We start from the raw sequence: 11723 nt of genomic DNA, 5'->3' as shown, positions 1-11723 counted from the left end.
TCATATTAAAAAGCAAGAACTTAGAGCTTGATCTTTTGGACTTGGAGAAGAAAGAGTATTTTGCAGAGAAAAAAATTCTGCTGAAAAAAAAAAAAAAGGGTTACGTTGGCATGTTAAGAAGTTGGCTTTAAATAGAAGTAGTGGTAACCAAAGAATGAAAGGACACAACCTTTCATTTAAAAGACACATTTTCATTATAATACTTAATTTTATTTAAACAAAAATCCAACAGTCTACACATAGGACCATTTCCCAAGAGGTCCTACAACATCATACAATACAATAACTGAAATAAGCTACCATCTTCGTTTTAGCTTTGTAGGCGTATCCTTCATTCATTAATATATCTCATTTGTTAGAAATTTGTACATAGGAAAGAATGTAAAAACATTTCTAACTGGAAATATGCTACATTAGTCCAAACTCCAAAGTAGGAAAGAAAGGAACAATAAGGGAAAACTTGAATATTAATAGCCATTAAAAGAAGTATAAAATCCAGATAGTTAAGCTGTAGAAAAGGTGATGCCAAAAAATGAGGTAAATAATTTTGAATATAAAATTTAGCATCTCATCAAAATTCTTTTTGAAATTTCATCTCATCAAAATTCTAGTAATGACAAAGCAATGTGCAACTCAAATATTTATAGCTTTGTATATAACTAATAATCTGTCACATAAATTCCAAAAGATAAAAGCAGAAGATATGACTATGTGAGTATGTTCAAGAAAGTACATACGGGAAAATGGGTGTTATCGATATAAATTGTGCCATCGAAATAGTGTAGTGCTATTTCCGGTCAGGCGGAAATCAAAGTTATTCCTTTATTAGCAAGCAACATTTCTATCAAGTACTATAAATCAAACACATAGAACTCTTACATAAAATTAATATTAACTTAGTCTACCATATACGCCCAATGCTAATGGTCCGACTTCTAAATACCTGATACCTGTGAAGCTATGAATAAGAATACAATCGTAGTTGATATTCTAGAAAAGTCAAAGAGGACGGATGTTTTGATCATCAATGAATAAAATGGGTCGGCAAGTATGCTAAAGACAGAGGATATAAAAAATGAAATTATTGATATAGCCCACAAATATTCTTCATGTTATCATTTACCCACATTTCTGTCTAATCATAATATCAACCATAAATACCACGTGCATATATGTAAATCGACATAATAGCATTTCATGTCATACACAAGTTAACCAGGAAATTGAGCAAGAGGATCGATCTAAATTGAAGCAAAAGACAACATTCCAATTGCATCATCCCATTTATATCGGATGCCCTCGAAGGTACATCTAGAGCTTGTATCTTAGTATCTCACTGATATTGGATTTAAGTTTGTGTTCCACTATGGCACTATGACATTTCTACTTCTGTAGAACCCTGTGTCATGCATAGATTAAAAGCTTGTTTTTAAGTTCAACCTTGCAGCTTGCTAAGCTAATACCAATTGATATCTGAATTCCTTACTTCCTATCCACTGGTTTTAGGTGTTTAGAGAATTTTTCCTTTGTATATGAGTTTTTAGAGCCTTTCTTTATCTCATCTTTGAGTTAATAAGCTTATTACCTTATCAGCTTTTTGCAAATTTTTTCCTCAGATACTAACATGTTTGTTCCAGCTATCGTTTTCATGACTACACAAAACTAATTTTTTTTCTCTTTTATTATCCTATAGATGATTAGTCCCCAGAAGAAAGTGCTAGTGTGTGGACATTCCATCATCTAGTATCTTGGTGGTGCAATTCCAGGATATCCTCCCCGAGCCACTTTTGCCGCAGTGCCAATCGGCTAGCATATATTTCTTTCTACTATTTTCGACATGTTACTACAATTGTAGATGACCAGCTAGCATGTAAAGAACTTCACCTCCTATTCCAGAAAGAGAATAAGATATTAAACATTTCAACATAAAACGTTAATAGAAGTCCCACCTCCTATTCTAGAAAGAGAATAGACATTTAAAAAGAAAACATGAAATAGAAGTCCCATAGCAAGAATTTGACAAATACCATGAATTAAATATGAGAGGGGTTACCATTAGAAATTATTATAGGAAGAAAAAGGATAGTCGTTTCTAAGAAATTTAAAGAGGGACCGAAAGAGAAGTACGCAGTACCAAAGAGAACTTACAAGTCCAAGAAAAGTGAAGACGTCAATGCCAGCATCACTGGTCGGTGAAGGCGGAGTAATTTCTGTACCAACAAAGAGTTTCAAGAGCGAGCAGATGCTTCAAATCACATCGAGTTGCAGACATCAACCCAACACCCAAACAGTCAAAACATAAAGCAAAGACAACTAAGGATATGGTTTACAGTTACTACTCTCCATGAAAAAATTTCTGCATCTCCAATGAAAATATACCATTCCTGTCCTAACAAAAAGAAACAGAGAAGGAATAAAATGATGGAGAATCTGCTAAATGAGTGAAGCAAAAGATTCCCAAACATGATAGGTTAAAGCCCGAAAAATAGGTTACTGGAATGTACCCCTTTAATGCTTAGGGGCAAATCAATGACCATTTAAATAGACAGAAGATTAACTTCGAAAACATTCATACACATAATTGTATCCAAATTGATATAGGCTACTCAGCATTTTCAACATAGACTACCATAAAGAAAAATGGAAATTGTTTTTCAAACTATTGGAAAATATCTAGGCTAGTGGTACCACCTAAACAACAATACAATAATTTGGCACATAACCCTTTGCAGTAAATAGTTCAGATTTAGCAAATTTGGCATCTACTTCTATTTTCTCAATATAGACACACCTTTGTAACCTATTTAGAAAAAGAAATAGTCATTCACTATTTCATTAAGGTAAATTTAAACAATCATAAGCATATTATACCATTAAAACTACTTCCTAGAGAAGATCATATTATGCCACTAACATAGATCCTTAGGAACATTTGATAACGTCTAAATCCACTCCTCAAAGAGAAAGTGTACACGGTCATCACAATATAATTTACCCAACTATGATTCAGGGTCGAATCCACAAGGAACAATATAAAGGCGATTTAAACAAGTAAGGAATTATCACCAGCAAAGCTAAGCCAAACACTTTTTCGATATTTGCTTTTTGGTTTAACAACTAACAAAGATAAAACTAACTAGAAAGCGGGTAAAATGATCAATGGCCACAAGTATGGATACAAAGGGAATTATGTTCAAGTAACGATCCAATGTATTTCATGATTTTACAACTAAGAGGGAGGTTATGCTAATTAGATAATGGTCTCTAAAGTCTCATCAAAAGTCTCTCGACCAAATCAATGAATTTCACTCTAAGCTTTCTCAAGCCTTAGAGTGTGATATTAAGCACAATCAATATAATCTCAAGTAACTTTCCTATCTCTAGCTCAAGTTATTAGATGGGTTTTAAAGCCCCAAATTTTTATTAATTAATATTTCCCAACTCAATTCTTCTCTTTCGAGCTCAAATCGAAGTAAATGGGCGGGTCTTAGGGTTAGCTAATCCCTTAAGAAATATTAGAGAGTAAGATTAACTAAAACAACATTAACTCACTTCATTAGGAATAAAAATCATTCGATACATAAGCAAAACAAGAGTTTCAACCCAAACTTTTACAATGTATGCTTCCATAAACAAGGTTCAAGTATAGAAATGAAATACTACACACTTAGATATTCAATACATAGCAAGAAATTAAAGAAATGAGTAAAGGGGTAAGAAATTTCTCATCAAAACTTCAAATCTTCAATCCCCAAGTATGGGTGTTGGAACCCTAGCTCTCCAAGACTTCAAATCTTCAGTCCTCAAGTGTGGGTGTTGGAACCCTAGACTTCAAATCTTCAGTCCCCAAGTGTGGGTGTTGGAACCCTAGCTCTCCAAGACTTGTAAAATGGCCAAAGATGAAAATAATGTTCTCCAAGTCTTTCTTTTTGTAGCTTCACAACTTTTCCACTTAGAAATGGCGAAAATAGCCCCAGATTTGCAGATCTGTCCATACTTTGCATTTCTAGTCACTTTTCTCATTTTCTTCATTTTAGCTCCTTTTTGCCTCATTTTCGCTTGGTTTCTTTCCGATCACTTCTAAATCATGTAAAACCTATAAAATAGAAGTACACGATATTAAATGCACTATTTTCTCAATCAAACAAGTCAAAAGTCTAAAATTAAAGAAGAAATAAGTTAGAAAATACCAACTTATCAACATTGCAAAAAAAAGAAAAAAACTAACTTAATTCTCATATTCAAACAAATAAGCACAATCATAAAATGTAACTTGATGTTTCCTACTAAGTCCCCTGCCAAAGGAAGATATGGGTTAAGTCCACAGAGAGAAATAAACGGGTCAAGGAGGTAAAATTCGGCAAATTGACTATAAATGAAAACATCACTTTGGATGTACATAAACATGTAAAGTTTACTTATCCTTACCATTTCAGCATACTAATACAATAATAATTTACTATCATATTCTTGCCATTTCAACAAAATATTGACACGCATGTAAAAATGAGACATAAAGAATTATACGCATTGATAGAATTAAGCAACAAAAGGACCCAAAAAAAGGGACTGCTAACAAATAAACATCAAACGCCCAGAGTAAAAAAAGCAGCAAAGCAACAACCAGAACTAAGAAATAGTAACTCCAATCCAATAAGTAAGGGCGAAAGAGAGAAAAACTAAGTGACCAAACCATAGAACATTAGAAGAGAAGGAGATTTCCAATTGAAACGAAGGAGGAGAAAAAAATATATAATTAGATGTCTTACCGGTCACCATCAAAATAGTCGTTGAAAGTTGTTACTACTATTTTATTGAGGAATTGAGAAGTTCATTTCTTACCTTTCAAATATGAGAGACTCAAGATCACCGTCGTGTAGTTTCTTCTCATTGAATTCAAAAAGAAAAATTCAATCCGCAGTTTGATACCTTCTATTATTTGGTCTATCTCTAAAAATTCTCAAATTTCAATTTTAAAACCCAAGATTAAAATCTCGAATTACATAAATGAAAATAGTAAGTAAGGGAAATTACCAACATGCAACACTTGAAGATTAAATATCGAATTACATAAATGAAAATAGAAAGTAAGAGAAATTACCAACATGCAACACTTAAGAATCAAAAGTAACCATAAATGACTAAATACTAAATAGAGATGCAGACATAGAACTGAAAAGGAAGAAGAAGCACAGAAAATACAGGGAAAGTGAGAGAGAAGCAATTTTGGAATAGGCTATTAGGAAGAAGAAGAAGAAGAAGAAGAGTCTAGATGAGACTCAAATTTGTAAAATATATTGAAGCACACTTGTCTCTTTTAAAAGGCATGTCAGACTCCCCAATTTTTCCTTGAAAATTCATGAAATTCCAAAATTGCCCTTGTTCATACCCCAATTTGCCCTTGTTCGTACCCCCAACTCCCATTTCTATAATATAATAATAGTAAAGTAAAAATCTGGACCTTTTTTCACCATCTCTGAGAAAGAAAATGGAAAAGGAGCTCCACATTTTTATTGGAGTAAACCTGAACATCTTTCTTCTCCTGCTTTTAGGTGAATAATCAATTAAATAGTGAGAATAATTTGACCCACAATTGCAAATTTTTCTGGCAAATTAAGACAACAAATTTCTAAATTTTTACGTGAAAAGACAAAAAAGCCCTTACTAATAATGAAATAGTAAGGGTATTTAAGTGAACAAAAATGGGTAGGGTCCTAACCTACTACCTTCATATGTTAAGAAACTCTGTATATATATATATATATATATATATATATATATATATATATATATAACAATGGAGTTGAAAATAATTATTTCTTAAAACAATATTTATATAATTTATTAAACAAAATAATATATCATAAAGGACAAATTAGTTTATATATCTTTATATTAATAATAATTAAGTTTTTTTTTTTTTTTACAAATAATAATAATAAGAGAATTAAGCATAGCTACAAAGAAGGTAAGTCAAACAAAATCAAACTTGAGGATTGGTTTATGTAATTGTTCCTTTAGTTTTTGACTATAATGACTTTGTTGATATATTACTCTAACTTGAGTGACTTTATAGATACAAAACAAACATGAGTGGCTTTGGTAGTGAATTTGTTATAGTTGAATGATCTTTTAAGATATTCACTCCTTAATTTTAAGATTATACTGATAATACCAGAGATTAAAACCTACCAATAGATAAATACAAACACATAATCTTGAATTAATTATTACTCAACCCATTTTAACCCGCTAAAATTCATTCATTTAAAAAGTTGGACTGAATTTGAGCTAATATCATTATGTTACCTTTAGTTGCAGTAGCAATTGATTGGCTTGTTGGCACCTAATTTTTTAGTTCCCGTAATTTATTTTAATTACTCAGAGTCCTTGGATGATAAACAAAGTAAATCATGCATTTTTAGAGGTCAGGATGATTTTTGTAAAATTGTTTAGGTTGATATTTTACTCCTTTAAATTGATAAAATAATTTCTATGATAGTAGAAATCTTTTAGGAATTAATTAGTACATTTTATAACAATTATGAATTATTTGCTAGATTTAACCAAAGAGAAAAACAATTTTAAATAATTATTTATTTGATTGCTTAAATTGTCAAAAATCAAAATAGCAAATATTTTATTCCCTTTAATCCAAGGAATTTGATTAATTAAAAAGATTGACCATTTCGTCCCTCAATCCTTAATAATTATTTCTAGTGTTTAATTATGATAGTTGGTTGATTAGTTAATTATGATCGTTATTGCAAATTGACTTTTAATTGTTTAACTGTCCCTATTATAGCCACAATTGAATTAACCAATTCATGGTTTAAGACAATTGGGGTCATTTTTGCAAAATTATCCGCTTAATGGCCTTAATTTAGATAACCAAGTTCATTGACTCAAATTAATTGAGGTCATTAGTGTAATTTAACTTTAATTAGCTAGTTCAGCCAAACAGGGCCATAATTGAAATAATCAATTAAGGCTGTATTTACAAAGTTGAGCCCATTTACATAATTAGCCGATTTTAAATCAATTAATCAGAATTATGTCTTAATTAGGTTATAATTGGAATAGTATGGTTAATAATCAACCATTTTAAATTTTGCCCGCTTATTCAATTTACCCACCTTACCTTTATACGCGTATATATATATCTATATATATATATATATATATATATATACACATACGTTATATACATATGTGAAAGGACCATCCTCATTTCTTTGTAACTTGGATCGAGTCCAGTCCAAAAATGGACCAAGACCCGGCCTAAGTCCGTGCAGCTTAAGGGGTAATACCTACCCCCCCCCCCCCCCTCCCGCCCTTCCTTAACATTTCATTTCATGCCAAACGGCCCCTATCCTCACCCTCTTTCTCTCTCTTTCCCTTTCCTCGCAAACCCTAAAGCTGCCGCCTATACTCTCTCTCGCCTAAAAATGGTAATCACAGAGAGGACAGAAGATTCGCACTTTTGCAGAGTCATTTACATGAACTAATTAATTTCAAGCTTTGTTTTCACTTGAATCTCTCCCAAACGCAGTAATCGCCCTTTTCTTTTGCTTTTCTTTTGAAATTACTGAGTCAAAAACTTGATCGTTGCAGTCTTATTTGTTGTACTGTGTTCGTATTTACTCAAACCTCATTGGTTGAAGGTGAATGGGTCGGATCGAGTTTAACAAGGCTCAGATCTGACCATTCGTTGTTGTTGAATCAATTTAAGCCGTAGATGTCGTTTGCAAAGGTTAAATTCTAGGCAAATTGTTTGTCCCACATCATTGATTTTTTACTCCTTTGTATGAACTTTGGGTTCTATAAATAGAAACCCAACCCTCACAATTGAAACAGGGTCTTGAACCCTCAAGCAAAGCAAAAGCTTAAAATTTAAGTTCATTCGAATTTAAAGCTGTGTTTTAGTAAAATTTTATTCTTAACTTCAAAGAGTTAGGTTTTCTAGTTCAAAATTTTGATTTTATCTGTTCTTGTGTGTGGCTGAGTCGAGGAAAGGAAGCACTCAGGCTTTCAAGTTTGTTCTTGTACACGGCTGCACATAAAAAAGGGTAAGCCTTTATCATTTTCTTGCCCCCCCTTTATATGTTCAGTTTAATATAATGTTTAGCTAATCTTAATGTGATGTTTGTTGGAGTAATAGAGTAAAAATATTCAGCTTATGGCTAATGTGATATTTAGCTAGTTATTCACAAGGTGATGGCTGAAGTAATGACATAAAAATCCTCAATTCATGCTTAGTGTAATGTTTAGCTAGTTATTACCAAGGTGTTTTGTTAGGGTAAGGGTATGAGATGCTTGTAGAAACTAAACAATGGCTCAGCTTGATAGTGTGTTAGGTACTGAGGTGTATTTGAACTCTTAACTGAACCTTGAATGTTGTGTAGTCCTTTAAACACTTAAAATGTTGGCATATGGTCCTGAATATGACAACTTAAGTCTGTATTGATGGGTACTGATTAGATTTAGTCCTATTTGGATAAACTCACTATTGTTGAGTTAGTATTAGACACTAATCAAAATCATAACCATGATAAAAAGGAGTTTAGAAGGGGTCTGAACTAATTGTGAGACTGTTAAGGTGGAAGGTGTGGACTAAATATAGGTCATTGATTGTTAATAATGAATTAGGAAGATAAATTGCCTTATAAGATTGATCTCTTTAGTATCTAAGATGAAGTAGGAGAGGGGAAGGGAGAAATGAAGCTATTTAGACCTGTATGACTTTGGCATATGTACTGTTTATTGATATGAATAGTTCTACCTAAAGTCCAACCTATTAATGGTCTAAATTACCGAGTCACTAGTCATGGGAGTGAGAACTTGAATATTTGCTCTGTGGTCTGCTTGATAACATGAATATCTTACTTTCTGTTGGTTTGTGCATTTGTATATTATCTCTTGGGACTTGTTTGAGGTTAATTCTCAGCTTATGAGAACCTAATTGTGCTAAGAATCTTAAGAGTTTGTCTATGTTGAAAGTTTGAGAGATCAGTATTGAAAGCTAAAATTAGATCCTAGTCTGTCTGATTACTTGCCTACATGTTTTCTCTTCTTTTCTTGAATGACACTGGTTTCCATCCATATGTGTGATTGTTCCATGTCTGAGGTCTGTAAAAGAGTCTTAGTTAAATACCAAACCTGAATTCATGCTTTAAATCATAAAGTTCCTGCATAGTCTTGTTCAAAGTAAACCGGATCAATGAAAACCTGCTTGCAATGTCCATTCTTGAACTATTTTGAGCCTTTGATCTGAATTTTGATAATTGGTCTATATGATTTGGTGTCATTGCTTGACTCTTTGCCTTCTTGCATCTATGAGAATACACTGTCTGTTTGTTTAATTACCATTGCTTGACTATCTAGTTGTATACATCTCTGGGACTTGGTTGGATAGACCTTATGACATGGCATGACCTGTAGAAAGCTTAGACCAATTTGTGATGGTTCTGTGAAGTTAAAATGACTCAAGGAGCCTCCTAATGACAAGCTGACCCATGTTGTGACTCTGAATAACTTAATGAGACCTTAGTGGTGAGAAATGATCATAATCCTAGCTTAAATGACTCTGTCTGTTTATGTGTACATGCATTTGAACTTGGTTGAATTCTTGGTTGTGGACAATTTAAGTGTCAAGTTTCCATATGATCATAAGGGGCTGAAAGTGAGTTAAGACCACATAGCCCAAGATGATCATTTTTAAAAGGTGCCCTAGAGAAAGGATTAAGGGAGAACCAAGCCTTGCTTTGTTCATAACACCTCTCCTTCACATAAAGGGCACCACGACACTTCTATGGCCTGTGGGGGTGCATACTTACTGTAAAGGTCCTTGGAGTCATATGGATTCTACCATTGGACCAAAAAAATCCTAGATTAGATTTAGGGATGCACTTAGGAATAACTTGCTGAGACTAAGTGGGTAATCCGGTTGGATGTGTATGCTTAAATTAGACACACAAAGGAAGAACTTAAAAGAAGCATGAAATCTGAATATTTAAGTACTGAACCATTAGGATCACTGGAGTTATGTGATTCGTTTTTCTTCAAGGATTCTGCTAAAGAAGCTTTTTTTTTCCTCTTTGCATCCTCTTCATCTTTCCTAGGCTTACATTTGTGTATGAATCCTGCAAATACTTGTCACATATTGCTGTAACTAAATAAACTTAACTCGAATTTAAAAAGGTAATCCTGTACCATCTTCATGTGCTTAGACTTTTCTATGCTTTGTTTTATTTGTGTCCTATTTGCAGTTGCCTCTTTTTTGTATATTACTACATCCTACATATGATCATCTAGATTTAGATGGCTTTTCCATCCTGTGTTGTGTAAAGTACATGATCTTTCCATTCTTGCATTATTAAAACTGTGAAGTAGTCTCTAAATCCTAGTTCAATATGGCTTCCCTCACCCCCCACCCCCCACCCCCCCCCCCCCCCCCAAAAAAAAACCCCAATATGTAAGCATGCTAGAATCTGAGTGTTGATCCCCATATATCACTATGTAATTCATCTAGTTTTGGGTAGTTAGTCTACGCTCGAAGTATAGTCTTTGTACAAAGTAAGAATCATTCTTGGTAAAGTTTAAAGATAAAGATTAGGCTAATTAGCTGAGATAGGAGTTCTGGGATTTGTTCTAAGGCTGCATATACACGAGATATACACTAGGTCCTTAGAAAGTGACAGGTATACACTTGATACACATGTGATCTACAAATCATGTGCACAAGCTCTTAGTATACTATGAAACAGGCCAAAATATACATAGGGTATACATATTGATGAAGTAAGAAGAAAAACCTGTTAAGCCATTGATCATCATCTGGGTTCATATGTGAAAGTAGATGGACCTGGCACAGTTTATTTTCATGACAGAGGATAAGAAATAATTATGCCCAGCCCGAAGTGAAATTAGAAGTGTTCTGATGTTTTCTTTCAGCCCAGTATTGTCCCGCTAAGGTCCAGTAGCACATATGTATGCGTATAAGAGTTGTAGTATTTGTAAATTATATGTGTATATGCATATGTATACTTCTATATACGATAAGTTCAGTAAATAAAAACTAACCAGGTCCCTCTTCCTTTTCCTCTCCCCACTGCATGTCCACTCGAGCCGAGTCAAAACCCACCGGTTGGGTCAAGGCCCAACAGGCAATTCTTTCGCAATATGATCGAGTCCAACGAAGAAAGGGAAGCTAATATTATAAATATAAACAGAAGGCCCAGCCATAGGTGAAAATGGCCAACTAGGGGCTTGGTACGCCCTTAGCCTACCCCTTCTCTTTATTTATTCTGCATTTTATCATCCTTAAGTTTGTTGTATTTGTATTTACATTACTTGTAAAAAACTCATATATGTTATCGGAATCCTTATTGTTTGAACTAGTCATCTTAGGACAACGATGCTTACGCCGTTTAGTAAACCTCTAAGTCCCCAAACAATTTTCAAAACCCGGATTTGGTATAGCAATTTCTTAAAACCCGAATGGCTAATAACAAAACAACTTTGATACAAGTTAAAATGGGAGGAAAAATGGGATTTTCAAGATCATAAGTATTATGACATTTTCCTTTAACAAATTGGATCGGTGACATTTTCCTTTAACAAATTGGATCGGTTTTTTACTCAAGGAATGTATTTTACAATTAAATTAAGTTTCTGGATCAAATACTGAATCAAACTAAGATGCTTGGGCCACACCCCATAGT

The 11723-nt window shown here is 33.3% G+C and overlaps 2 long non-coding RNA genes across 2 annotated transcripts; one reads left to right on the top strand and one right to left on the bottom strand.

Annotated features, from left to right (window-relative positions):
* Nucleotides 1–3837: 3837 nt before the first annotated feature.
* LOC132060810 (uncharacterized) lies at nt 3838–5268 on the bottom strand. Its single transcript, XR_009416034.1, has 3 exons — nt 5113–5268; nt 5035–5046; nt 3838–4096 (listed from the first exon to the last, which is right to left on the bottom strand). It is a non-coding gene; the product is annotated as an uncharacterized LOC132060810 (long non-coding RNA).
* A 2289-nt stretch (nt 5269–7557) lies between these two features.
* Nucleotides 7558–11396, top strand: LOC132059800 (uncharacterized). The gene is made up of 2 exons (XR_009415740.1): nt 7558–8069; nt 11086–11396. It is a non-coding gene; the product is annotated as an uncharacterized LOC132059800 (long non-coding RNA).
* The last annotated feature ends 327 nt before the right edge of the window (nt 11397–11723 follow it).

Source organism: Lycium ferocissimum, chromosome 6 (assembly GCF_029784015.1).
Source record: "Lycium ferocissimum isolate CSIRO_LF1 chromosome 6, AGI_CSIRO_Lferr_CH_V1, whole genome shotgun sequence".
Lineage (NCBI taxonomy): Eukaryota > Viridiplantae > Streptophyta > Magnoliopsida > Solanales > Solanaceae > Lycium > Lycium ferocissimum.
The sequence above is the reverse complement of the archived record's forward strand: the minus strand, read 5'-3'. Positions and strand labels throughout refer to the sequence as shown.